Source organism: Vulpes vulpes, chromosome 12, assembly GCF_048418805.1.
Source record: "Vulpes vulpes isolate BD-2025 chromosome 12, VulVul3, whole genome shotgun sequence".
In the NCBI taxonomy this organism is placed as follows: Eukaryota; Metazoa; Chordata; class Mammalia; order Carnivora; family Canidae; genus Vulpes; species Vulpes vulpes.
The window spans coordinates 144,280,133-144,307,785 of NC_132791.1; the positions used below are offsets into that span (position 1 = coordinate 144,280,133).

Sequence of the window (27,653 nt, forward strand, 5' to 3'; positions counted from 1 at the left end):
GTCAGGGTCTCCATGCCCGCGGGGGGCCGGGGCCCAAGGGCTTCCGAGGCTTCCTACCTTGGAGGCTCTGACCCGAGGGCGCCCCCACGCTGGCCCTCCTCCTCGGGATCCCTGCGATGATCCAAGAAGTCCAACTAGAAGAGGCGCAGCCGGGCCGCCGGCCCCCCAGGCCAGAAGCCGCGGCAGGTGCAGCAGCCGACGCCCCGCCCCCAGCGAGCGCCGCGGAAGGGGCTCGCTCCGGGAGGAGGGGAGGGGGGGAGGGGAGGAGGGGAGGGGGGAGGAGGGGGGAAGGGAGGGGGGAGGGGGGAGGAGGGGGGAGGGGAGGGGGGAGGAGGGGAGGGGGGAGGGGAGGAGGGGAGGACCCCGCGCCCCGGCCCCGCGCGCCCGCAGACGCGCTCCGTCGCCAGTGTCCGCAGCCCCCGCCCCACGGCGAGTCGGGCTCGCGCCATCCTGTGCCCCCAGCACCCCTGCGCGGGCCGAGCCGCGTTGGACCGTTGCACAGTCTCAGCCCCGCCCCCGCCCTTTCCTAGCGTGTCCCGGCCGCCGCCGCCGCCGCCGAAACCGCTCCACCTCTGCGCACACTGTCCAGGTGGGACGCGCCGCCACGCCTACAGGTGTTCTTAGAGTGGGGGTTGTGGCGGAGGGGGGAGGGGGGGAGGGGGGGTGGGGGTGGGGGAGCGGGAGGGCGGCCGCGGGGAGGGAGGGGCGGAGGGGGGGAGGGCGGAGAGGTCTGCGAGCCGCGCGCGCCCAGCCCCGCGTCCGGGCTCCGGGCCCGCCCCACCCCCACCCTGCCGGTGCCGGAGGCGGCTGCGGCTGCGGCTGCGGCTGCGGCTGCGGCTGCGGGGGAGGAGGGGGCATGTTTGGGATCCGAGGCGAAGGGACAGGACGGTCGCGTGCGTGAGACGCTGCCCGGCCCGGCCCGGCCCCGGTCCTCCCGCCGACGTGGAGCTGCGCCTGGACTCGCCTTGGGCACCTCCCGCGTGGTGCAGCTCCGCGCGGCCGGTGGGTCTTTGGAGGACACTCGTCGCGGGCGGGCAGGTGGCGGGAGCGTTAGGCAGCCTGAGGAGGGGGGTAGGTCGGGGAACGGAAAGCTCCGCCCGGGGCTCCGTGCGCTGTGACCGGGGAAGCCGTGGAGCGTCCGCTCTGCCAGGCGTGGCAGCAGCCTGGTCCCCAGCCGTCAGGGTTATTTGGGGGAACACAGCGCCGGACGCTGCTCGGCTGCCACTGCCACTGATTTTAGTCTCCGTGTTCTGAGGCCTCCCGAAGGACTGTGGCCCTGTTTTCTAAATTGAGAATCAAGCCGCTTGCAGGTTCGGTGAGCAGGAGCAGACTTCTAGGAAGAGCGGCGTGGGACCCCTGAGGCTCCCAGGGGATGCTGACCTGGATTGTTCCTGTGCTGGCGGGTGCCTCAGCGGACCTCGGGGAGGCTGCCTTACAAGCTGTAAGAGGTTTCGTTGGAAAGAAATTAGTGTCTATCTGGGAGGAAGGGACCTAAGGTCTTAGTGTGTGCTAGGAGTCCGAACTTTGGAAACGGAATTGCGTTAGCTGTGCAGAGATTGACTTGAGGAGCAAACTGAGGACGGATCTCCTGGAATTTCTGGTGGATGTTTCAGAGACACTGGGTTTGATCGGATAGGATGAACACCTTTTCCATGGTGCTTGGCAACAAAGGATGCGCTTCATTGTACTTCATTATTGCAGATGTCTTACTTCTGGGCATCTTCAAGCAGAGGTCTGGAGCAGCCTACGTCGGGAGCACCCTAAGTCTAGAGCGGCAGTGTCCAATGTTGTGGAACCTTCTGCCATGTTGGAAATACTCTGTCAACTGTGCTGTACTACGATGGTATCCACTAGCCTCAGGTGACTCTCGGTCGCTTGCACGGTGACCAGTGCGTCGAGGAACTTAATTTTCAATTAGTTTACATATAAATAACCACGAGTGGCTGGTCCTTGTCTTACTGGACAATGTAATCTTAGAATTTAGACCTTGAGACCCCTTCTGATTCTTGACTTGGTCGAGTTTTAAGTCAAAGAAGCCAAGTCTCAGGCACTGTTTTACAGTACCCCCCCCCCCCCTTCCCGCGCAGAGCTGTCCTTCTATCTTAGTGCTTGGTGAATAACTCGGGTTCAGGTTTCCTGTATCAAGCTCAGCCCCCGTTGCCCAAAGCTGTCAAGTTAGAGGATGTATTAAGAAGACAAATTTCGGGATCCCTGGGTGGCGCAGCGGTTTGGCGCCCGCCTTTGGCCCAGGGCGCGATCCGGGAGACCCTGGATCGAATCCCACATCAGGCTCCCGGTGCATGGAGCCTGCTTCTCCCTCTGCCTGTGTCTCTGCCTCTCTCTCTCTCTCTCTCTGTAACTATCATAAAATAAAAAAAAAAAAAAAAAAAAAATTAAAAAAAAAAATTCTCTCTACATTTAAAAAAAAAAAAAAAAAAAAAAAAAAAAGAAGACAAATTTCACAGCAAGGTGAAGAATGAGCTGAGATAGAAAGAAAGTAGCTCTGAAGAGTGCTTAGAGAGAGCCATAACAGTAGAACAAGTAGAGGAGGATGGAAGAACATGAAGGAGAACTCATTTGGTTTCTTACAGATTATAGGGTGCAGAAGGAGTCAAAGACAGTGACAGAGGATGACTAGAGGCAGTAGTGATGTCAGTACTGAAAAGTATTTCATGAGGCACCTAAGTACTTAATGCTTGTTGAATTGCATTTAAGTATTTTAGTGAAAATATTCAAATTTCTTTAGGTAATGGAGAAAGAGTAACCTCAATTTGTCGTCTAAAAGCTCTTAGCCGACTAATTAAGTGAATATTCTTAAGGTCTTTCTGAATATAGTAATCATAGGTATTTACATTGTGTGCTTACTGTATATGCTAAGAGGCATTCTGAGTGCTTTGTGCATATTATTAGTTCATTAAATCCTCAGGGCAACCCTAAGAGTGAGGGTTTATCATTCCCCCTGTGAAGATGAAGGAACTGAAACACAAAGAAGTTAAATGATTTGCCCGAAGTCCTAGTAGAGTAGCAGAACTGGGATTTGAACCTGGGCAGTCTGACTTCTCCTAGTTTAACACAGATCATTTAAAGTTTGCAGTACTGCTTTATTTTCTGATATATATCGGAATCTACAGATCATTTTTAATCGAAGGAAAATCATATTGCAAAATTTATACGGACATGAAATAAGAGCTAACATTTATTGAGCACTTACTGAGTCCTAGTCGAGGCTATATACTTTCACTATTTTAATGTTATTTTCACTAATTCTTGTTTATGCATTAAATAAAATAGCATATATTAGGATTGGCATCTACTTTCCCCCTTATGCATCAAATTACTTTTATTGGGGGGGAGCCACTTTTTTTTTAAATTGAAGATTTACTTAACCAGAAGATTATAAAATATCCTAGTGCTTGCTTCTGATCTACTGATTGACTTTATTTTCAGTATTTCAATTTTAGGCTTTGGTTCAGGTGGGAATCAAATCATGCAGTGGTTTTCTAATTTTGTATTTCACTCTTTCTGTATGATAACTCTTACTTGGAACCCGAATATGTGAAATAGAAAAATCAGAGTTGTTCTCTGGTTCTAGCTAGAACTGGGAGAGTGTGCTTTGGGATCTTTAGGAGCTCCTTGAGATATTGCCTGTGAACCATGGGGCTCCCTGGAACACCATGGTTTTGAAAACCATGGAGTCCTGTCCAAGTATCTTAAGGAGTCTTTTTCTTCCCTTATCATGAAATTTGTACTAAAATGTTTATCCCTAGAGTGAGTAGTTTTTTGATACCGTCTTTGACGAAGCAGTTTTTTCCTCGTTACTATTGCATTTTAAAGGTCTGTGTATTTGAGAGGGAGGGAGAGTGTGGGCCCCATGGGTGGTAGGAGAGCCAGAGGCAGAGGAAGAGAGAATCCCAAGCTGACTCTGTGCTGAGTGTGGAGCCTTAGGCGGGGCTCAATCCCGGGTCCCTGAGATCATGACCTGAGTGGGAACCAAGAGTTGGATGCATAACTGACTGCACCACCCAGGTGCCCTCTCTTTACTATTTCATTTTAATAAAGAACACTAAGTGGGAGCAAGTCCGACTTATGAACAAATTAGAAGTTTAAAATTTTGCATACCCTTTGAAGTAATTTATAATTGCATCCATTTTCCATACACACACTTATAGTTAAATACATTTTTGTAAGCTTTGTTTCTTTTTTACTTAGATGGAAAATAGTGCCGCCAGCCCAATGCCTACTGCTGCTTCAAGTAGTGGAAGAAGAACTGGGAAGTCCATGAGCTTTGCAGCGGGGTTACAAAGCATGATGTAAGTCAGTCTCTGCATCACACATTACTGTTTGGATTCATGTTGATGAAAGATCATAGAAATAAGAACATTTCTAAAACTTGACTTGGGAATGTGTACTTATTAATCAAGTAAAAATGAAATAGTCTGATAATAGGTTAAATAGCCATATGCAAAAGGAGCAAAATTGGTTAAAAAATGCTACAGTGGTACCGTATTTGACAACTAAGTAGGGTTCGTCTTTAGAAAAGAACGAACCATCACAGAAGTATTTTTGCTCCAGTTATTATCTGGTCAGATCTGTGTTATGGATTGTTAGTACTGTTTTAGATTTAGAGAATTTTGAAATTGATTATATTCTTGGATAGTTCAGGTGCTTTCACAGAGAGGTTCTCACTTTCTCTCAAATATCATAAAAATTCCATGAGCCTAACTTACTTTTTAGTTCTGATGATCTTAGAAATCAGTGTATTACTGAATGTTGAGAAAAAACTTAGAACATTTAGAAAACACACTGTTTTTGAGGATTTGCGTGATCGAGAGTTCTTCCCTAAGGCTCTTCTTAGCTTGAGTTTTGGCTTCTTGCATTGAGTGACATGGCATATATTGATTTGATAGGAGACAGCATATTTATCAGAGATGTCTGCTGGCGTATATTAGTGTTGCTTTATTACCGGTTCAGGAGACCGTTATCTGCATAAGGGAGACCACACGGTGGAGCTCTTCTTTTCTTACGATACACTACATGATTCATGGCGTACTGGGCAATTTGAAAAGAATGTTTCTGTTGACTGTTTAAGTCTCTTCCTCTTTTGGGTGCATACTCATAGTCTTCATAGTGAATTAGCTTTTACTGTGTGGTGATTATCGTTCAAATACACAGGCTGTTCGTATACTTGGTAAACATCCTCTAGACAGCACTGTTCAGTGAAGGTTTAGGGTATAGGTTCTCAAACGTTTTGGTCTGAGAATCCTTTCATATTCTTCGTGGTTGAAGGCCTTAAACAGCATCTGTTTACGTAGGGGGTATGCATTAATACTTTGAATGCTTAGAGTTTAGACCTGAGGAATAAAAGATTTTTAATTTATTTGAAAAACAGTAAACCTATCCCATGTTAACATTTTGTTACTTAAGATGAGCATATAATTTAAATTGTTAATTCAGGAGTTATATGAGGTGAGCCTATGTTTTCAATTACGGAAAACGTGACGAGTTTATGCTGATATAGGCTTTTATATAATAAGCTTCTTTTTTAATTTTTAGAGATTTTTATTGATTTACTCATGAGAAACCGAGAGGGACAGAGAGAGAGAGAGAGAGAGAGAGAGAGCGAGCGAGCGCAAGAGAGGGAGGCAGAGACACAGGCAGAGGGAGAAGCGGGCTCCATGCAGGGAGCCGACTTGGGACTGGGTCCCAGGTCTCCAGGATCACGCCCTGGGCTGAGCCACCCGGGCTGCCCAGCACTTTCTTATTGAAAACTTTGGCAAACACCTTTTCAAGTAATATTTTTAAGCTGGTTTCAGAAAGCAAAAGTTATTGTTCTCTACAGCTTTGTAAGAAATGTACTTTTTTGTTCCTTTTCACACCGGTTAGGCCACTCCTGATAGTTACATTCATTCTGTATACTTGGAAGTCATATTTTTTCTCCTTATGAATTGCTTCTTAGAACAGGACAAAAAGGTCTCAAATTGAGGGAATCCTTTTAAATTTACCAACATTTTCTATTGGTATTAGGTTTTCAGGCTTTTGATTTTATAACAAGGAGTATATGTTTATTTCTGTTTATTTCCTAGGCGGAGTGCAGTCTTAGATCTTCGTGTTTATTTTGTGTTGTAGAGATTTATTCTGTTCATCTCCCCACCCCTATTTCACAGTTCTGTGGAGCCTGTTTGTTTTGTATTACTGTTTTTTAATCCTTTACACTTACTGTCTTTCCTGGTCATTCACCATTAATGAGCTGTTTTTCCCTTGGCTCCCTGGCCTTCACATACGTAACAATAGCGTAGCGACATTTCCAGGGGAATCGTTTCTCGGAACTGTGTCTAGCTGTCAAGCAAGCACAAGAAAATTGTCATGATCTGCTATTAAATATAGAACTGGTGGCTGGTCCGTGCTACTGTTAGAACCTTGAGTTGACCATATTTTAAGTTCGGGTTGTAAACGGTACAGAGAAGCGTTCTTTAGGAATCGCTTCTGCAGGTTGGAAACCAAAGGATTACCAGTCAAACAGTTGCCGGGGCGTGGGGGATGACAGCAGCTTTCCCTTACCCAGTGCAGGTAACTCCGCACGTTTGCGAGGTGCTTCTTATCACAGCTCTTTGAATAACGTGTGCTGGGAGGATCCAGAGGCTTTTCAGTCTGTAAATTACAAAGTGAAATCTCTTCATTCTACATGGCAGGTATTTTAATATATTTCTTAAGAATTTTGATTAAATGCACGTCAAGGAGTTCTTCGTTAGGCTTTCCTTCTTTATTCGACTCATTCATAGGTTTCTTGCTGCCTTGTATTGCACCATTTTTGGGTTTGTGGCCTGACGACGGTGCCACGTTTTACTGCTCGGTAGCATTTAGTGATTCCCACGTGACTAAATTAGAAAGGGATCTGGTGTTTACATCTTACTTCTATTTTGTAAGAATTCTTCCAAATGAAAGTATCATCCTTATGTAAAATTCACAAATTGAAGGGAAATTTTTCTAAAAGATTTTATTTATTTGTTCACGAGAGACAAACGGAGAGAGGCAGAGACACAGGCAGAGGGAGAAGTAGGCTCCATCCGGGACTCCAGGATCACGCCTGAGCAAAAGGCAGACGCTCAACAAGTGAACCACTCAGGCCTCCCGTATGTTGTACTTTTATTGTCAGTCTGTTTTAAATATCATTTCTATTTTCCTCTCCAAACCATGAGCCTCGAGGAAGAGTATTGCTTAATTTAAAATTTTGAGAGATTCTCTAGATACCTCAGAATTCTTGATGTCTATTTTTTCCCACTGTGTCAGAGAACATGATGTGTAATATTTCAGTATTCTGATGCTTATGGAGCTTGTGTTACAGCCCAGAATATTGTGGTGAATGTTCCCTATTACTAGGAAAAAAGGTATATTTCCTACAAGACTTAAGTGGTCTACTACAGAAATGTCCATTCCATCCAGATGCAGGTTGTCCCTCAGATCTTCTGGTTATTACAGGTGAGGTGAGCCCGTGTCCCTGGGATGCGAACTTTCCAAGTGCTTCTCAGATGTCTTTGCCCATTAGTTGCCAGGATGCTAGAGGAAGCTGGACTGGGGCCCCTTGTCCACACGCAAGCTGGAGGAGAGAAGGATTGGGGGATTTCTTGGGGATTTCTTTCCTCCATGCCGGTTATGCCGTGGTAGAGCAAGGTCCCTTGAGGGAAGGTTTCCTTAAGGAGAACCAGAGAGCCCTCCCAGGTGTGTTTCGGGATGGTGGCCGGGCCCCTCCTCTGTCAGGATTAGGAACAACTTTTGCTTGATCTTCCTTGGGAGGGTGTACTGAAGGCTTCAGGAAGTACACTCAGGAAAGTGTGTGAGTTCAAAGGGAACGGCTTCTCCTGGGGATTTGAACCTCCCAGCCTGTGGACACGGTGCCTAGAGATGCATCACTGCAGTGTCAGTTGTGTGCCAAGATGCTGGATCGAGCAGAGGCCTGAACCCACTATGCGGAGTCTCTGCCCGAGGTGCAGGACGTGGGGGAGGAACCCCCCAAAACCACCTGTGTGGCGCTGCCCAAGGACAGCTGGCCGAGAGCAGGTTTTTGCCGTCGCCCACAATCCTTGATACCACCCCATCCCTCCCCGGGGAGATGAGGAAGAGGGGGATTTTCCCAGGACTTCCAAGCGAAAAGGGGGAAAAGAAAAAAAAAAAAAAGACTAAAAAGAAATGACTACCTGGGAAAAAGATGTAACACGTAGAGTGTGGACACCTGGTGTCCACTCGGGATGATGCAGCCAGGTCCATGATCTTTGTATCATGTAGTAGATTTCCCATTCTCCACTTAATGAAAGGTACATTCTAAACAAACAAACAAACACACAAACAAAAATCCGGGTGCAGGTGTCCTGCCGTTTCCCTGCGTCAGTAGTATCTTTGGGGTAAATCCCCAGCAGTGCAACGGCTGGGTCGTAGGGTAGTTCTTTTTCTTAAGTCTTTGAGGAAACGTCCACATAGTTTTCCAGAGTCGCTGTACCAGTTCCCGTTGCCACCAACAGTGCAAGAGGGTTCCCCTTTCTCCACAGCTTCTCCAACATGTGTGGTTTCCCTCCTTGTTCATTTCCGCCATCCTCACTGGTGTGAGGTGGTATCTCGTTGTGGTTTGGATTTGTATCTCCCTGATGGCAAGTGATGCAGAGCATTTTCTCATGTGCTTGTTGGCCATGTCTGTGTCTTCCATTTGGAAATTTCTGTTCCTGTCTTTTGCCCATTTCATGATTGGATTGTTTGTTTCTTTGCTGTTGAGTTTAATCAGTTCTTTATAGGTCTTGGATACCAGCCCCTTGATCTCATAGGTCATTTGCAAATGTCTTCTCCCATTCTGCAGGTTGTCTTTTGGCGCCGTTGACTCTTTCCTTGGCTGTGCGGTAGCGGTTTATCTCGATGAAGTCCCAGGAGTTCATTTTTGCTTTTGCTTCCCTTGCCTTCAGAGATGTGTGTTGCAAGAAGTTGCTGTGGCCAAGTGCAAAAAGCACAGTTGCCTGTGCTCTCCTTTAGGATTTTGGTGCATTCTTGTCTCACGTCTAGATCTTTCGTCCATTTTGAGTTTCTCTTTGTGTCTGGTGTCAGAGAATGGTCTAGCTTCATTCTTCTGCACGTGGCTGTCCAATGTTCCCAGCACCGTTTATTGAAGAGACTATCCGTTTTCCAGTGGGTAGTCTTTCCTGCTTTGTCGAATACTAGTGGACCATAGAGTTGAGGGCCCGTTTCTGGGTTCTCTCTATTCTGTTCCGTTGATCTCTGTGTCTGTTTCTGTGCCAGTACTACACCGTCTAGAGGGCCACAGCTTTGCAGTACAACTTGAAATCCGGCATTGTGATGCCCCCGACTCTGGTTTTCTTTTCCAGTATTCCCCTGGCTATTCGGGGTCTTCTCTGAATCCACACAAATCTTAAGGCCATTTGTTCCAACTCTCTGAAGGAAGTCCATGGGATTTTGATTAGGGATTTCCCTGAAAGCGAAAATTGCCCTGGGTAGCACTGACATTTTCACAATCTTAATTCTTGCGATCCACGAGCATGGAATATTTTTCCGTGCCTTTATGTGTCTTGCTCAGTTTCTTTCAGAAGTGTTCTGTAGTGTTCAGGGTATAGATCCTTTTCCTCTTTGGTGAGGTTTATTCCTAGGTGTCTTCTGCTTTTGGGTGCAGTTGTAAATGGGACTGACTCCTGAATTTCCCTTCCTTCAGTCTCATTGTTAGCGTATAGAAAGGCCACTGATTTTGGGGCTTTGATTTTGTATCCTGCCACACTGTCGAATTGCTGTATGAGTTCTCGCAACCTTGGGGCGTTGTCTTTTGGGTTTTCTCCGAACAGTGTCACGTCATCTGCAAAGAGTTGACGTCTTCTTTGCCAATTTGAATGCCTTTTATTTCCTTTTGTTGCCTGATGGCTGAGGCTAGGACTTGTAGTACTAAGCGCGGGGTCTCTGATCCACCCGTCTCCCCAGTTTCTGTGGTGACAGGGGGCCCCAGGACCTCATTCTCTGATGGATCGGAGAACTGGTGCTGTTCAGGTGTTCAGCTTTCCTCTGCTGCTGGCAGGAGTGAGGATCTCTAAAGTCCATCCATGTCGGGCCACAACCTGCAATTCTTTTCATCTTTTATAATGACAGTGAATGGATTTTAGCCTGTTTCCGCTGCCAGGAGGGCCCTCTCACCCCAATGTCTGGCAAAGGGAAGAGATGGATTGAGGAAGTCCTTGTGCTGCGGTGAAGCGGGATGTCACCCGTCGCTCAGGGATATGTCCCATCGTCAAGGTAGAGCTGCCCTGGTTTGCCGTCGTCCACAATCCTTGATACCACCCCATCCCTCCCCAGGGAGATGAGGAAGAGGGGGATTTTCCCAGGACTTCCAAGCGAAAAGGGGGAAAGAAAAAAAAAAGACTAAAAAGAAATGACTACCTGGGAAATAGATGTAACACGTTGAGTGTGGACACCTGGTGTCCACTCAGGATGATGCAGCCTGGTCCAGGCCAGAGAAGTGGGTGAGAAGCAGCCATTCCCATAGGCGAGGCTGAGTCCCCCTGTTTATCCCTCCCCCGGGCCCCTGCTGTATACCAGGCTGCGTCACTGAAACTGAACACGTTGTTCCTCCTCAGGAGTCAGCCCTACCAGCCCTTCTGCCCCGCCTCCCCGCCACCCCAGGACCCCCCCTGCCCCTCGCCACACACACACACACACACACACACACACACACACACACACCCGCCGCCCCCAGTCAGGCCACAGGAAGCTGGAAACTGTGCGATCTGGCTCCCCATGCCCGCATTCATCCAGGCTGGAGCTTTTCCCCCCGTGACCCCCAGAGCACAGACTCAGGAGACCATTGCAAACAAAGTGGAACGAGGCTTTATTTTCAGCTATGGAGGAAACTCGTAGAACATGGGAAGGACATGGGGAGGGCAGGAGTCCAGTGTGGGTGGAGGAGGAGTCCTGTGCGCTGCAGGACTGGAGGCAGATGGGACACGGGCCTCCGCGCACCGTCCTGGGGTTGTAGCCACTGGGATCTGACACAGCCTGGAGCCACCGACCTTTGGGCCAAACTGCGGGGCGAGGCTTGGGAGTATTCTGTTTGCAGGCTTTCGGGATGCCCAGTGTCGCTCCGGGACCACAGAGGTCAGGGCTAGCCTAGGGTCCCCCACGGACCTGAGGTCCATCCACGTGTAGCCTAGAGGGAAGGGGCACGGTGGCGACTTGCCAGGAAACTATGGACTCAGGCCCGCATTTTCCTCCTAGACCCCAAAAGAGTGGATTGCGAGGTGTCGGGAAATGACTTGTGGCCCGGCGCAGCTCTTTTGCGACTCCCCGAGCCCTGGGCAGCTGACGAGGGGCTCGAGCTGGCAGGGCTGCTCCTGGCGGTGCTCAGCACAGAGGCAGCGCCACAAGGAGTAGGGCCCAGGACCCACGCGACCCTGCAGGTGGCCTCGCTGGCAGTGCTGCTGGGCTCTGGGCTGGGCCTCGGGGGCCTCTGTGCGGCTAGGTCCCTCGGGCTGGGACTTACAGGAGCGGCGTTCGGGCCTCCAGACACAGGGTTGTGTTTGGTGCTGGCTCGGGTGGTGGTGTTGGGGGTGCTCCCGCAAGGGTGGCCCCGGGTGTTCGGGGTCAAGCTGTCCCCGGAGCGGTGTGTGCTGCTCGGGGCCATGCTGGTTGGTGATGTAACGCTGCAAGCGCCAAAGCTGTGCCTCCGATCCGGGGCGGCCTGTCGCCTCCCCAGGCCTGCGGGGGCTGCCGCAACCCTGAAGCTAAAGGGGGCTGGGCTTGGGGCGCTGGCTATTGGGCAGGCCTGCCAGCTGCCAGGCCCATCACTGGTCACAGAGCCAGGGGTGGTGGCCGTGCCAGGGGGCACGACAGCTGGGGTGGCAGCACAGCCTGGCTGGGTGCCAGCATGGGTGCCCGAGGTGCAGGACATGGGCGAGGAACCCCCCAAAGCCACCTGTGTGGTGCTGCCCAAGGAGAGCTGGCCTAGAGCAGAGGTCAGGCCCCGGGCCACGGTTGAGGCTCGAGCTGCCCGTGGTCCGTAGGGGACAGGGCTGCGAATGGTGGTAGCTCCCTGACATTGCCCATCCGTGGCCCCGAGTGTGGGCTGAGCTGGGGTTCCTGGGTTCCCAGAGGGACTGTTCACAGGTGGGCTGGGGCTCCAGAGCCCCACTGCGTGCAGGCCAGTGCTGGCTGTGACTGAGCCCATGGTGTCCCTGGAAGGCATTGGAAGGGCCTGGGCAGGTGGATAGAAGCTCCCCCTAGAGCCACGGGGAGACCCCAAGAGCAGAGGCTGGCAAGGGGGAGTGCAGTGCATGGGGGTGACCTGGACGTGAGAGGCTGGCTGGGGAGCCAGGCCTGGGGATGTGCCGCTCGAGGGGCTGGAAGGGACGGCGCAAGTGACCGGCAGGCTCCTGGCAGGGGGGGCACGAGGACCCACGGCGGGAGGGGAGCTCTGGGAGCTGAACGCTGGACAGTCGACACACATGGGGCTAGGGCAGTCCGTTGTGGAGGTGCTGCTGGCAGTGGGGAAGGCACAGCTGGCGGCTGTGAAACCGCTGACCCAGTCCTTGGTTGGCAGAGAGTCCCCTCCCTCGCCTCCCATCGCAGAGGAGTCCCCGCTGGGCTTCACCCTGGAGGGGGGCAGGGACTCTGCAGCAGCTGCGGGAATGGGCCGGCCAGGAACTGGGCTGCTCAGTGCACATGCCAGGCCTGATGCAGAGCAGGGAGCAGGCCTGGACAGGTCCGGGCCCTCGGCAGACAGGTCAGCCCTGCCCGATCCCGGGGAGGATGCAGAGACTAGCAAGGTGCGTGGGGCTGGGGGCAGGGACCGTGCACAGGTGCCAGGCAGGGGCTGTGACAGGGAGGAGGGGGCGCCAGGGGAGCTGGGCTCCCCCTGAGACAGAGGTGGCACAGAGACAGCCCCTCCACCAGGCCGCAGGACAGCCAGGGTCTGCGGGGATTCCTGCTCTGCCTGCTGTGCACTTAGGCCAGGGGCTGGGGGGGCAGCTGGCAATACAACAGCCCGTGCAGCAGGCCAGAGCAAGGCACTGGAAGGGCACCTGGAGCCGCACCTCAAGATGCCCTCCATCTCCCCTCCTCGCAAAGCACGGTCGATGCGCTGGAGGGCGGCTCTCTTCTCCCCGTCTAGGTCCTCGGCGGTGACTCGAAAGCCGAGCACAGGGGCTGGCGGCAGCCGCACAGGGTCCCCTGGCCTGTGTGGCAGCAGAGGCATCTTGCGTCTTCGGGGCCTGGAGCAGTCAGACGTGGGTGAGCAGTTCCTGCAGGTTTCTTTCTGCCCGGTGGTGGCACCCACCTCCTCCTGGCGCTGGTTCTTCATCTGGCAAGGCACAGAAGGCGCAGCGGGACGCGAGGGGCTGTCTTGGCTGACTTTGTCTGGGGGCGTGGGGGGCAGCCAGCCCTGTCTTCTGGCTGGAGCCCTCCTCCTCTGCACTGACGGGAACTCCCTGGTGGAGCTGTAGGAGCTGCTGATGGCATTTCGATGGCGGCAGGAGCTCCTGCTGGACGGGTGGGACTCCTTGTCAGCTGCGTCGTCTGATCCCTGTGCGGGGAGGCTTCTGTGCAGAGGCCCAGGCCTGGGCACAAAGGAACAGGGGCTTGTGTCCACCCTGAAGGGCCCAAATGCCGGCTGTGCTGCCCTGGAGCCTTTAGTGCACCTTCTCCGGGTGTCTGGGGGCCCCGAGAGTGGGGGGTCCTCCTTCTCCTCACAGGCCCTCCACGCCGTCTTCCCTGCGGAGGAAGGGATACGCCAGGATACGGCTTTGGAACCCGGGGCGCCTCAGAGTGGCCTCGCGGGCACAAGGCCCAGGGGGCGCAGGGATTCTGCGGGGGGGCACCCGAGCCCTGGGACCGCGATGGCAATGATCCTGCCGAGGTGTGGCCACCCTGCGACCGCCACCCTCAGCTTTTCCCAGATCTCCTGCGATGATGCTTGAGCTGAGGCACAGGAATCTCCTGGCAGTCAGGGGTCCTTGTCCCTCGGCACGGCCCCGGGGACCCTCCCTGAGGGTCTCTAAGCCTTCAGGTGGCCTTTGCAGGGCTGGAGGCACTGTCTTTCCCTTCAGAAGTGGTCCCCTTTGCTTCTTCCTTGGGTGTTGTGCTGTGTGTGCCTTTGGATGCAACCCAAATCCGTCGGTTGCATGGGCCGTCGTCTGAATGGTGCTATGAGACTGTGGCCCGTCTTAGCATGCCCTGAGGAACGTTTCTCTTTCTCTTTCTGTTGTTTTATTAATCAAGCAACACATGTGGGCTCAGGGTGCACGTCCTGTCTCTCCTTTTGCCCACGATACATTCCCAGCACCTTGTCCTGTCCTGCCCTTGCTGTGCTTTTTGTGTCCACCTGGTCCCCTGACCACTCAGGGGTTCACCTGAGGGTTGGCTCTCCCGTCTAGCCACCCACCCACACCCCCCACCCCGGTAGATATGATGCAAAAGATACTATTGACAAAACTCTCCTTAGTTTCTGAAGGTACCCGGGGATCATCACCCAAAGCACCCGCTGAAACCCAAACAGGAAATAGTTTCTTTCTAACACCCTGTGACAGAGACACCCAGGGGTCCTCTGGTTTGCGTGGGTCCCCACAGAAACGGGTAGGAAACCCCAGCTCGTCAGCTGCACGTGTGGTCCTGGGTGGCCCTGGCCTTTACCTCCTGATGATGATGACGATGATGGGCCCTCACTCTCTGGTTGTGCCAGGCACTGTGCCACGTTGTTCACATATGTTCAACTGTATCCAGTCCTCGCAACCACATTAAGAAGCAGGTAGCCTTATCTCCCGTGTTGTGCAAATGGGGAAGCTGAGACCTGCAGAGGATGAACTGCCTATGCCAGGTCACCCAGCTGGGAGGCTGTTGCCCCCTTGAGTCCTTGTTCTGAATGGGTCACATGGGCTTTAAGGCCTGGGTAGAACTCAGGGCCTGAACGGCCCTCAGTGGTGTAGACCTTAGAGCTGACTGGAGAAGGGTGGTGAGGGGCCAAGCATGCTGGGCAACCTCTGCATCGGGCCTGGGTGCAGGAGCCTTTCGTCTTCTATGTGCCATGGCCGTGACCCGGGTCATCGGGTTACAGTGTGGCCGATGGGGAGAGCTGGACCCCCAACCCCCATGGGGCCTGCTCCTGCCCTTCTCTCAGGAAGTAGGACTTGGGGTTTAGGGGCGCTGGCCTCAGTGTGCAGGAAAGGTGCACCAGGGTGTGTACACTCAGGGGCTGAGAGATGATAGTTTCTGCCCTGGACACAGTGGCAGGTGGTTGGGAAGGATGGAGCAGCAAGCAGAGACAGAAGCAGAGAAGGGAGAGCTGTGCAGGGGGAGGGGTGGCACAGCCGGGGAGGGGAGAGGAAGACAATCACACACACACACACACACACACACACACACACACACACACACACACCCCAGGGGTAGGAAGGAGGGAAGAAGAGAGCCCCAGGGATGCAGTGACACTATCTAGACCCTACCCTCTCCCGCTAGCTGCTCATCCCCATCAGCAGGTCACACGTGTTCCACCAGAGTCAGTCCCCTCTGGACCAACATATTAGTCTGGGGGAGTCTCCGCTCCTTCTTTGGAGAAGTGGGTAGCATCTTCTGTCCCCTGCGCCCAGGGGTGGTGGCACAGGTGGGGGCCAGAGATCAGCTCTTTCAGGGACTCAGGGCCCAGCCCACACCAGGGCCATGCACAGGAACCACAGGCAGTGGTTGCTGCCAAAGAAACTGTGGGGGCTGAGGATGGTGCAAACGTGGCCTGGGAATACAATTTCTTTCACTGGTGGTTTGCTCCTCAAATAATCCCTCCGACCCAGGCCGGTAGCGAACCGTCCCCTTGCTGGCTTGTCTGCCAACGTTGTCTCAGCCTTTCCAGATTGCAATTCAGAAGGTCCTTGTGACACTGTCAGTCTTGCTTCTACCCTGCTGTGGGCTGCTTGCTCTACCTCCATCTCATGCAACCATCATCTGATTCCTGGGATCCTAGCCTGGATGAGGCAGACAAGTGATCTGGGCAGACCTCATATTCCTGAAGGTGACAAAGACTGGAGGGTTTAGCAGGGCTCCTTGACAACATTAACGCCAATGTCTTGAAGTGGTCAGGCTCACCATGTGCCCATCTCTATTCTGATCAGCTGCTTAATCCCCACAGGACCCTATGATAGAAGTTCCCATCCTACATGGGAAGAAATGGAGTCTCTGGGAGTAGGTGTGACTTGTGCACAGTCACCCAGCCCAGGACAGGACAGGCTGTTCTTGGAACCCAGTTTCCCAGATTCCAAATGCCAGACACTTGACCACTACATTGTCTCCCTACCCAAGGCAGGTGCTACTTATTGAGCTCCCGCTTTGTGCTGGGCCCTGGGCAAGGATTGGAGGATACAGAGATGAAGAAGACAGACCCATTCTCAGGGTGATTTCCTGCACGTGCTCTCTCCTGGCGGCCTTGAGGATCGAGCTGATGTGACCCCAAAACAAGGACAGAGCTTGGCACTGAGTAGGGCCCCTCGATTCATGTTAACTCAGTACATGTTGAACTTCTTCAAGTTATACAAAATAAGCATGTCCTCCCTCTGATTTATTTTTCTTTGAGTCCATAAAAGGAAAGAAAGACCTCATGCTCTGGTGACCTCATGCTTGTGCCACCAAGGCGTTGATGAAAGGTCCTCATGCTTGGGTCGTTGTCTCAGCTACCCTCAGCAACGCAGGGCTGTGCTCTCTCGTGTAGTGGCTGAGGGACTGTCTTTCTAGGGACTCTGCCTGGAGATTTGCTGCCTCCCGTACACGTATATTTCTCAGTATCTCTGGAGTGTGTTTCCTTGGATCCTGTATTTCCAGCACCTAGCACCATGCCTGGGAGCAGTTCCTCATCCAAGCATTGAAACCAGTGAACCCACTCTCAGCACCTCTTGACTGGGTGCTGGGCACACCACAGAAGCCTCCATGCTGCGATGTGCTCAGTGAAGATAGTAAGTGTATATGCTTCAGAGACTCAGGAATCCTGCCCCAGTGAACTTCGGAGAGGCAGGACCAGCCCCACACAGGTGCTCAGGAATGAGGGGGCATTGACAGTGCTTGCACGAGCAACATTGTTATCCTTAACGTGTCTCTAAAAGCACTTTAGAAGCAACACATGGAATGCAAGGACTGACCCACTGGTGAAATCAGCAGAAGCTCGGCTCAGAGGTGATATAAGAAAGCGATCTTTAAGTACACACACAGTGGCCAGGATCGCTTTTCAGATAAATCACAGCGTAGAGACCTGTGAGAGGCACGAAACAAGGCACGAGGCAGACAGCTCGAAGGTTTTGAACAGGGCATGTCACTCTCAAACAGGAGTAGGCTGATCTGGAGAGCCATGGGGGAAGGACACTCTACAGCGCACCATGGGCTCAGGGAAAGGACCCAGGGATGGACAGACTGGCAGGGGCTCCCTCCCCAGGGATGGGCTTGGGAGAGGAACGGGTGTGTCATCTGCTGGCTGAGCCACCCAATGTTGGGACCAAACTGATGGTCCTGCCCAGTCAGGACTCCGTGCAACAGAGGGATAATCACCAGGAACCAGCTGACCTCAGCTAGATCCATCCTCAGACATCTCTGGGTACCACCCGTGGAGTGTGAACTTGTCTGTCACACCCAAATCGTCTCGATTCTCGCTTCCATCGCAGCCATCCAGAATCACATGTTCAAATGTCCCTCAAATTGCTTGCTGCTTTCTCATCTCTCCTTCAGAATCAGATAAAGGATCAAAGATTTTCTGTGAAGCCACTTGCTCCTCTTTCTATGGTTCCCATGTGACTTAAGACAAAGCTGTATTAGCTATATTACAGAGAGATCCATTAGAAGCCTTCATCTGGGGATTCGGAAACGTGCACACAGATCTAAACATCTTTATTTTTGTATTATTTAAAATTTTTTTTAAAAATTTATTTATGATAGTCATAGAGAGAGAGAGAGAGAGAGAGGCAGAGACATAGGCAGAGGGAGAAGCAGGCTCCATGCACAGGGAGACCGATGTGGGATTCGATCTTGGGTCTCCAGGATTGCGCCCTGGGCCAAAGGCAGGCGCCAAACTGCTGCGCCACCCAGGGATCCCAGATCTAAATGTCTTTAATAGAAAGAGCAGAAAGTAGTTTTTTCAGGGTTCAAATCCTAAATCCTGCCACACCTAGTGGAAGGAAAAACAAAGATGAGACATTTCTGAGAGAGGAAAATGAAATGAAGGACCTCAATGAAATTACAACCACTCATGCCATCAAGGAGATCAAGGAGGGGATGCCTGGTTCATCAGTGACCTGAGTATTTTCCTTCAGCCCCAGTCATGATCCCGGGTCTTGAGATCGAGCCTCACATCCGGTTCTCTGTTCTGGGGGGACCCTCTCCTCCCTGCTCGAACTGACTCACTATCTCTGTGTCTCAGATAAATAAATAAAAACTTTAAAAAAGAAGAGAAAGAGGAAGAAGAGGAGTAGGAACAGTGGGATTAGGAGGAAGAGGCAGAGGAAAAGGAAAGAAGGAGACGAAGAAGAAGGAGGAGATCAGGGGGAAAAGAGCTAAATTAGGTTAGGGGACGTAGAGTTGACAGTTAGGGATAGATCTGTTTTCATTATACGAGATTTTGGTGGTCGCCTGGGTGACTCAGTGGTTGAGCGTCTGCCTTTGGCTCAGGGTGTGATCCTGGAGTCCGGGATCCAGCCTGCTTCTCCCTCTGCCTGTGTCTCTGCCTCTCTTTCTGTCTCCCTCTGTGTGTATGTGTGTGTGTCTTGTGAATAAATAAATAAATTCTTAAAAAAAATACAAGTGAAACCTGGTGCTGAGGTGTAGCTGGAACAGCGCTTGTAGCTGTGCTTGCTTCTATTAGAAAAAAAGCAAGAGTTGAAAATCACTTATGTATGTTTCTTTGGAAGGAGCTTTGCAGTGGAAACTAGATACCAAGGTGGCCCAGCGGATGACCGTCTGCCTTTGGCTCAGGGCGTGATCCTGGAGGTCCGGGATCATGTCCCATGCATCAGGTTCCCTGCAGGGAGCCTGCTTCTCCCTCTGCCTATGTCTCTGTCTCTCTCTGTGTGTCTCTCATGAGTAAATAAATAAAATCTTTAAAAAAAAGAAAAGGAGCTGGAAAACTTACCAAACAAATAAAACCCAAGTAGGTGAAACTAAGGACAAAGAGCAGGTATCAAGTAAATAGAAATGAGATAAATCACAGTGAAAATAATAAAATCAACACTCACTTTGTGAAAAAAATGCACAAGCTGGATAAAGCCCAGTAGGACTGATGGGGGAAAAAGAAAAGTGGAGTCATGAGCACCCTGCAGAGTGCCCAGGTACCCACCCCACCCCCACTCCCAACCCCAGTCCCCCCACAGCCCCTTGTCAGAGAACCTTCAGACTCTTTCTCTTTCTTTCTTTTTTTTTTTTTTAAGATTTTATTTTATTTATTTTTATTTTTATTTTTATTTTAAGATTTTAATTATTTATTCATAGAGACCCACAGAGAGAGAGGCAGAGACACAGGCAGAGGGAGAAGCAGGCTCCATGCAGGGAGCCCTACCTGGGACTCAATCCAGGGTCTCCAGGATCACACCCCGGGCTGCAGGTGGCGCTAAACCCCTGGGCCACTGGGGCTGCCCTCTTCTGCTTTTTTTAAGATTTTATTTATTCATTCGTAAGAGACACAGAGCAGCAGAGACATAGGCAGAGGGAAAGGCAGGCTCCCTGCAAGAAGCCTGATGCCGAACTTGAGCCCGGGAGCCTGGGATCTCACCCTGAGCCGAAGGCAGGTGCTCAACCACTTAGCCACCCGGGGTTCCCCAAAATTTTCCAGATTCCACAGAACTTTTTGCTTCCATAATACCTCCTGAGTAGGCCAAGCTAGTTGAACAAGTTACCTAGAGGGAGCGATTGGCTCACCCTGGTGATTTCGTGTTCACTTTCAAGGGAGAAACGTGGGGGAGCAGTCTCCTCACCACTCCACTGCCCTTCACTTCTCCCCACAGAGGGAGGAACCCGTGGTTGGGGGGCGAGGCTGAAGGCCACTGCTGAGGCTCTTGAGGGGCTCCAGCTGTTGGCTCTCTGCCTCGATCTGTGTGTTATGCCTTGTCATTGTCTTCCCTGCTCTGTCAGTTTATCTGGGAGGCCTTAGCAGCCCACAGTCTTCCAGGTAGCCCAGGAAGGGAACGGGGGTGTCTGCTCCTACCTGGAGACACGGTGAGTGCTGATCACACTGAATCAAACACAGGTCATGGCCAGGGAATTCGCTGGAACACGGGGATTCTAATTCATCTCTTTTCAGCACCTGGAGTTGAAGCTTAAATGTAGTCATCGAGGACTATCCCAGCTGGAATGAACTAGCTTTTTTTTTTTTTTTTTTTAACATTTATTTGTTTATAAGAGAGAGAGCGAGCCCGTACATTGGGGAGTGCAGAGGGAGAAAAATTCAAGCAGATGCCATGCTGAGGGAAGAGCCCAATTGGGTTTCCAGTCAGGACCCTGAGATGATCTATGCCACAATCAAGAGTCAGAAGCTTGGGGGGAAAAAAAGAGAGAGATAAGCTTGAGAGACTGAAACATCAAGGCTCTCCAGAAATGGACTAGCTTTTAAGTGTAGGTTACCAAATGGACTTCCCTAGAACTTCATATACACAAAATAGGAATTTTGGCTATAAATGTATTCACAGAGATTCAGTATAATATACAAATCTTAATGAGAGAGAGTCAGAAAGTATCTATTATCTCTGTGGAGAGCAAGCTGAAAACTGAGGCACAGAAATGATGCCTAAGAAAGGAAAGGGGATCCCAATGAATAGTCAAGTTTTTCGTCCAGGCACTGTGTAGACCCAGGGAGAAGTCCTGCCCTTGAGATATTCACATAAATGTTTCCATCTTGATTACATGCAATTCAACTGAGTTCTCTTACTGTAACCAATAACCACTGTTCAAGAGAAGCAGAATGTCAAATGCTTAATTGCACACACGGGACACTTGTCATCCCCACAGATTCCAGGGAAAAGCCCACCCCGCCATGCAGAAGACACTCTAAGATTCTCTTCTCGGCCTTAGGATCTGATTCAAAAATCAGTCGGCTCCCTTTCTTCAGCCCACCCTGCCGTCCTCTCTCCGTGTCTCAGTCTTCTGTGGCAATCGTGCACAGGCGCACTAAGCTAGTGAAACAAGCCAGTCTCCGCTGAGGCCACAGACCCAGTCTGTGCGGTCCCCTCAACTCCGGGTCTCCACTGGTCCCTCTGACAATCCAGCTTGGAATCTCAGGGAAGGAGGCCCTCCTCAGCAGAAGGCAGCCCAGATACTACCTGAGAGCAAAGATCATAAAAGATTGGCCAAATAAGCAATCCAGATGAGCGTGGTCATCTCCAGCAGAGGTTTCTCACAGCTTAGCTCTGCCTGCTAAGACTGGAGCACCACTGTATCTCATCTTGATTGTCATGAAAGTTCTTCTTTCCTGGGAGTGAAATGGAGCAGAGGACAGGGATCCTTTAACTTCCCTTATGGGTGAGATGGTGCCACTGACATTGGCCTACTGGGAAGAAGTCTGTGAATTCTATGTAAGAAGATCCAGTGTGTGGTTAAAATCGGATCATTCCATTTCCTTAAAACAAGCAGGCAAAAGATCCCCAAAGGAAAGCATATAAGCTCCCCCCATCCCCACACATATGGAAGCTTACAAAGCATAGAACACAGTTCAACATCCATGTGAGACTCAGGCCCAGAGTCCCGGATGACCTGAGTGTCAGGTGGGATTGCAGGGAATTTGTGGGCTGAATTCTGATACTGATGACACATGAACACCATGAAGGAGGATTCCCTCCTAGAAACAGTGTGGTCAGCTCAGAGTGGGAAGCAGTGAGAAGAGCACGGGCGATGGGAGAGTAATACTGAAAGGGCTCCGAAAGGGCTGTGGAGTGGGTGTAGCAGAGCATCTGTGGCCAGCACCAATGATAAGGAGGCAGTGAGGCTGTAGAAGGGAGCAGGTGATCTTTGGATGCTTGTGGGAAAAGCAAAGGATACCGCAGAAGTTGCGACTGGTGGAGCCCAAGACCAAGTGACTAGGATCCGGAAGACAGCAGGAAGACAAGGGGTGCCAGGAATGAAGAAGCTCTCCTCCACTGTGGCAGCTCTAACAGGTGCTACGTCGATCAGAATCCAGAGACCACGCTAATGTCTCTGGACACCTCCTCACTTACGAGGTCACAGGTACGTGGGTGGATGGGACTGGATTTCACATCCAAGTGGATACAGTTCACATAGCAGGGATCCAAGTGGCCAATACATGCTTTGGGAAGAGCCCCAAACCATCTGCGTCCTTTTTCTAGATCTGCCAAGAAACAGTTTTAACTTCTGGGTGATGCTGACCTTGGACTCAGCTCTTGTGTCCAGTCACCCTTCTACAAAGTGCATTCGTACTCTCTCTCAGGGCAGCCATACTAAAATGTAAGCCACTCCTATGTCCTCAGAGGTCCATGGAACTGAAACAAGTCAACACACATGGTCATTCACCCCATAGCTCCTTTGCCTTCATTGATCATGACCACTACACGAGTCACACATGACCCATTTTATCAGCCTTAGTCTGCAAATATGGTGTGGAAGTCCCATTTTGAGCCACCCAGGCATCCCGAATGTTCTCTCTGTGAGGGTGGATGAGGAGAAAGGGATGTTTTACTATTATTTACTGATACTCTTCAAACCCTGAAGGATATTACCTGTGCACCTTGGTTTGGATAATACATTTCTTCTTAAAAATCTTGCCATACATCCATATACATTCCAAGTGGGATTAAATATAAACTTTAATATCATAAACTTCAAGGAGAAATCAGAAACACACCTGTGACCCTGAGATGGGGACCTTCAGACCTGTTACGGATTGAATTGGGTCCCCCCGGATTCCTATGTTCAACGTCTGATCCCTACAACCTTACTGCTATGTGACTATTGTGCAGATAGGGCCTTTACATATGTCACAAAATTAAAGTAAGGCTGTTCAGCTGTGCTCTCACTCAGGATGACTCCCACTCCAATAAGAAGAGGAAACTTGGACACAGAAACAAGAACTAGAGACACCCGCACAGGATGAAGGCTGTGAGGACACAGGGAGAAGACGGCCATCTGCACAGCACGGAGAGAGACCTCCCGAGAAACCAGCCGTGGCCGCACCTTGATCTTTGCTTCCAGGCTCCGTGGATGGGAGAAGACACACTTCCATTTCTTAAGCAATCTATGGCAATTTCTCTTCCTCCTCCTCCTCCCTCCTCCCTCCTCCTCCTCCTCCTTTTTCTTCTCTTTAAAGATTTTATTTATTTATTCATGAGACACACACACACAGAGGCAGAGACATAGGCAGAGGGAGAAGTAGGCTCCGATGCGGGAGCCCGATGTGGGACTCGATCTCAGGATCACGACCCGAGCCAAAAGCAGATGCTCATCCTCTGAGCCACCCAGGTGCCCTCATGCAATTTCTTGAGGCAGCCCTAACCATCTAGTATGGAAGCCTGACCCTGAAGGCCAAACTTCGGAGAAAAAGGTTAATGGGCTTTGCTACACAACATTGTAAAAGGTGTATGCATGAAAGCATAAAGGGGAACTACAAAACAGAATGGCTATTTGTAACCTGCTTCACAGAGTCTGATGTCCCTAATCCGTACGACCTGCAAGCCTATGATAAAGTACACAAGTCCGCAGGAGAGTTGGCCCACTACATACCTACAAAGTACATATAAAGAAATACAAATGGCGGCTAGAAACCTAAGAACAAACATATGAGCTGCCAACTCTCTGAAAAACAGAAACTGAGCTACTATTTTCTCTTCCAGAGACAAAAATCTTTTAACATAATAGGGCTACACAGTTAACAGAGCCTGGAGCGTTTGTCCACTGCAGATCTATATACTCTCCCTGCCTTCCCAGTAGCCCTTTGGTGGCACCAGTCAGATGGGCTTAGACATGATTTCAGTTTCACCTAGACATGCAAATTCTCGATTCTTGACATTTGTACTAGAGGTATACTATATTAAATATAAGAATGTTTACTCTATTTGCCAACATACAGAATAACACCCGGTGCTCATCCCGTCAAGCGCCTAAAGCAAGGAAGTCTCTTTATTACTCAGTGCTAAGAATATGGGTAAAAAGGGACGCCTGGGTGGCAGAGGGGTTGAGCATCTGCTTTTGCTCAGGGCGTGACCCCGGGTCCTGGGATCCAGTCCCACGTCAGGGTCCCCACGGGGAGCCTGTGTTTCCCTCTGCCTATGTCTCTGCCTCTCTCTCTGTCTCTCATAAATAAAGAGTCTTTAAATAATAAGAATTAGGATAAACAAAGCCTCTAGTAGCTTTTATATCATGAAAATATTAAAAGAGAAAGGAAACAACAAAATATGAGCAAAGATCATGTCTGGCAGGTAGATATTTCTGAGTTGTTGAACTACAGGTGACTTTAAATTTTTCCTTCCCCCATACTGATATCTTCAAAGTTTGCTGCATTAAATACATAATACTTTGGTAACAAGAGAAATGTTATCAAAGCAGGTGCAGTAGACCCAGGAATACAAGGGCCGGGTTCTGGGTCGAGGCGGGAGCTGAGTGAGCGCAGCCAGTGGTGAACTTCGAGTGGGCGTGAGGGCCCAGGAATCAGACCTGCCTCAGGGTGACTCTTGGTCCGTCAGTTCTTCCATCTGTGATGGGGCCACGTACTAAAAGCACCCTGTCTCAGATTTGTCATCGAAATAGCAGGGACAGTGGGGGAGCCGGAGAAAGAGTAGAAACATGTCTACAGGATTGGTCCCAAAGGGGCAGTACTTAGTTCTGCTTTCATGTTTTTGCATTTTATTGTTTCCTTAGGATAGAAGTGAACATTTTGAAAAAGTCAAACATGTACAAAACACTTCTTTTCATCCCTGGTCCAAATCACCCGCTTGTCCCCTGTGTACTTAACCTTTGCTCAGAAACAGGTGGGAATGTAGAGGAAGCATTATTTCCTGAATTAAGAGGGGACCATGTGAGGTGGAGTAAACTCGAGAACTTTGGAGCCATTTTTGAAGGACATTTTTGGAGAGACCAAACCCTCGAGAGGCTTCTGTTACCCTGTGAGCAGGGAGACAGGATGGAGCTCTAAGACAGGCAAGAGTAAGTGAGGATGTGAAGTCGCAGAGAAGCTCGGAGGCAGAGAGAGACGTCATTTCACAGGAAGGCCCATGTCTCCAGTCCAGCGGACCCAGGAGACCCCGGCCTGTGCGGCTACACTGTCCGTCCTCACACTTGGTGATGAGCACCTGATCCTGTTGAGGTGGGACACGCAGCACCCACCGACTCCCAGTTCTGTAGAAAGTCCGCTCAGTCATGCACAGTGGTGACCGCGCCTCAAGCTTCTCTGACATCTTAACGGATAACACCCCCGGGGCATTTATGTATTGTTTCTTTCGGTCTTTCCATATAAGAAGCACCTTGTCCAGTAGCTCATTTCATCACTCAACATCCTCCAGAGTTATCCGACCACTTCCCACACAAGAGTGGGGTTCGCAAGGGGTGATGCTTTGCCATAGTCCCAGCTGGTAAGGGGCCGACCCTGGACTTTGCGAGCCTTGTGGTTAGTTTGTAGGTTTAACTGACCTTGGAGGGAGAGCAGTTTCCTTACGAAGCCCCAAGCAAAACGTGTATCATTGCTGACCTTGGAGTCAGAATTAAGCTCCTGTTCTGCAGCGTCCAATTATTTCACACCACACCTCAGGTGATCTTGTTCACACCGAAGTTACTGTATATTCAGAGCGCGTGTTTCTGTGATGCAGTTGAAAGGCATGTGCCAAGGCAGCTCCGAGGCCCATGTGACTGCACCTCCAACACGATCTGAGCTTTGGGTACACACAGCTGCTTTCCACGGTGCCGACAGCCACCACCACTGCCGGCGGAGGTTGTTGGGGATGGCACAAGCCCAGCCAGAGTGCCCACCAGGTTTTTAGGAATCCGTGACCTTCCAGGAGGTGGCGGTGGACCTCACCTGAGAAAAGTGGGTCCAGCCAGCCACATCCCAGAGGAAGCTGTACAGAGACATGACACTAGACCACATCGGTCATTAGGTCCACGCGTGAGTCTGTCAACATTTATTTATTTGACAAAAAGCTCTTCAGAGCAGCTTTCACTTTGCCCTCTACCCTGCCTCTTACACACTCATGAGCCATTTATAACTCCCTGAAGAGTCTGCTTCTGTACTCACTTCTACTTGGTCCTTGCATGAGGACGTAGAGACCTGACCACAATATCTTTCTTGCTGCTCTGTCTCTCTCAGGCAGAGTGGTGCTGAGCACTCCCTGCATGCATCTGGCCAGCAAATGAAGAGGTTTGCTCCAGAGTCTCTAAGCAGCTTTTCTGCACCGCAGCCACAGTGGATGGGGCACCACGGCAGGAGGCCTCGTAAACACTGTCCCTCTGAAACAGAGTGTTGGGGTCCTGACTGAGCACCAGCACGCACCTGCCGAATGTCTCTAGCCCAGGAAAGGTGTTCCTCCAGCTTGGAGGAAGGAACCTCTGGACTTCCAGGGTTGAACATGTTCTTCCCGCGCTCAAACGGGAAGGACATGTTGTTCTTCCTCCTCCTTGTTCCTCCTCCTGCCCTGAAGTGGAAGATCATGCACAGGTCTCAGCACCGATCTCAGAATCCGTGGGCGCTGTTCTCCTCAAGCAGGTTATCAGCTCTACGGGTCAGATGTGCTTCCCCGTCTGAAGCCAGGAGGAGACGTGTGCAGGGAAGAAGGAGCATTGCTCAGAGTCTTGAGTCCACGCGGGCTCCTGGCTCCTGGCGACAGTGTGGAGAGGGGCCTGGCCAGTGAGAAGACCGGACCAGGGTGACATCACACATAGACTTCCTTGAGGGAATGGTTCTTCTGTCATCTGGTTGAGGCCCATGGGTATATCCCACCCTCCCACTAGTGTCAAAATTCTTTGACCACTTGAATCTCTTGGTCTAACTTCCTGTATGGTCCTGAGCCTCATGGCAACCTTGAAAGGGAGGGACTGAATGGGAAGTGCTATGTGCAATAAGAGTAATGATCCTGACCAAAAAATTAGGTGTAGGACAGTTACCTGCAAAAAGAGTACAAGTAGTTAAGAGATACACAGATGTTAAAATTTATTTAAATACATGTAAGTCAATCTGTAGGGCCCAAAGTACACTTAACAAGAACAAAAATTTTAAGGGGCAATTATTTAGCAAAAACTTGGGGCTGTGAGATGTCAAAGAATCCTTCTGCAGAAACTAAAAGTTCGTTCTAAAAGAAGGGCATTTACTTACCATACGCACATTACAACAGCTACCTAAATTGTTTCCATTACCTGATTCTGCTCTTGTATGTGCATATGGCGCTGTGGAGAGTCCACAAATTATACGTACAAATCTCTCCTTTTACTCTGGAAATTAATTCACAGTACAGATCATGCTGGTACACCTTATTTATGAAAGAGAATAACTGAATAGCTTATACATTCAATGAGAGCTTTTCCTTTTCAATGTAAAACCTGTTTATACATACCACGAGGCATAATAAATCTGTATTTAAAACACTAAAATATATTTTTGGTTTTCTATCACTAAATGTTTATTTTTAAAAAAGTTCTAGGCGTTGGGATAATAAAGGATTGAAGTCATTTTCAGGTCTCCC

The 27,653-nt window shown here is 50.5% G+C and overlaps 1 long non-coding RNA gene across 3 annotated transcripts; it reads left to right on the top strand.

The window, feature by feature from the left end:
* The first annotated feature begins 345 nt into the window (after positions 1 to 345).
* Positions 346 to 27,561, top strand: LOC140594741 (uncharacterized). Of its 3 annotated transcripts, none has more exons than XR_011995958.1 (4): positions 346 to 589; positions 1,702 to 1,860; positions 4,210 to 4,310; positions 26,285 to 27,561. It is a non-coding gene; the product is annotated as an uncharacterized lncRNA (long non-coding RNA). The 3 variants fall into 3 exon arrangements; XR_011995959.1 differs by having other exon boundaries at positions 354 to 589; positions 24,844 to 27,561; XR_011995957.1 differs by lacking the exon at positions 346 to 589 and adding an exon at positions 786 to 1,002.
* The last annotated feature ends 92 nt before the right edge of the window (positions 27,562 to 27,653 follow it).